At 52.1% G+C, this 1,070-nt stretch overlaps 1 long non-coding RNA gene across 1 annotated transcript; it reads left to right on the forward strand.

The window, feature by feature from the left end:
- LOC108449430 lies at positions 1-591 on the forward strand. The gene is made up of 2 exons (XR_001865594.1): positions 1-63; positions 176-591. It is a non-coding gene; the product is annotated as an uncharacterized LOC108449430 (long non-coding RNA).
- Positions 592-1,070: the final 479 nt, after the last annotated feature.

The raw sequence follows: 1,070 nt of genomic DNA on the forward strand, positions 1-1,070 counted from the left end.
GGGGTCGTTTTGTTTCCCCGGCAGCTGGATTTCCTTCAGCCCTTACAAATGGAGCGGTGTGATGTGAGGAGAGAGACCTGCGGTGGACTGGAGGGATAACGGGGAACTGCCAGTGTTGGAGGGAAGTCTGGTACAAGGATTGACTTCTTTCTTTCTTTCTCTCTAATGATTGCAGCAAGCGCTCACAGGACCGCCCTTTGTCATTTCCCGAGAAAACTCCAAAAGCAAAGCACTTGTTCTACTGCCAGCGTCCTCCATTATCATTGGTGAAATCCATCAGTGCAGCCCGACAGACCTTTCCTAATGCCATGGGAACGATGCCGTGAGGCCTGGTAAGACTTGGCCATAGCCATGACAGAGCCCCACAGGGTTTCGTTCACCACTCTGCATGGGCCACTGAGCAGCAGCTTCCTGAAAAGGTCTCGGAAGGACGATGGAGAGCAGCCCCCGGAGCCTGAGCCGGCAGCCACGGCCGTTCGGATCACTCTGACCCTCTTTGAGCCGGACCACAAACGTTGCCCAGAGTTCTTCTACCCAGATCTCCTCAAGAGCTGTCGAGGGAAAGTAAAAGGGGGTTCTTCAGGTGACAAGGTGAGTGTCCCTGGGGGCCTGTGGGAACCTGTGTTGTAGCTGAAGGTCTCAAAGGCTGTCTCAGCATTGCTGTTTTGAGAATTGGGTCTGTGTTTGCTGTGAGGTGCTGCAAGGTGGGAGGAGGGTGTTGAACATCCTGCAGGCAGGATAACTGACCCTCAGGCTGGGGTTCTTGTTGTCAGGCCACGCTGTGTCACTCCTTTGCTTTGGCTGGAATGTCGTGTTGGGAAGGTGTTGTGCTGGTGGCAGGTGTGGGACGTGGTGCTCGTTTAGTTTGGAATGGCTGGATCTAAAGTGAGTTTTGGTACCTGGGCAGCTGGCAGTGATAAGGAGTTGTTTTCCAAAGAGCACCAAAGGAGACATGAATGAAAACTCCTGTAGCATCTAAACTTGGAGTAAGGAGGGTTTGTCTATGAAAAGAAACATACTGGATTCTATTCCTTTTACTGTTTGCCTTCAGAACTGTTGGCAGTCAGTTG

Source organism: Corvus brachyrhynchos, unplaced genomic scaffold, assembly GCF_000691975.1.
Source record: "Corvus brachyrhynchos isolate BGI_N302 unplaced genomic scaffold, ASM69197v1 C11800017, whole genome shotgun sequence".
Lineage (NCBI taxonomy): Eukaryota > Metazoa > Chordata > Aves > Passeriformes > Corvidae > Corvus > Corvus brachyrhynchos.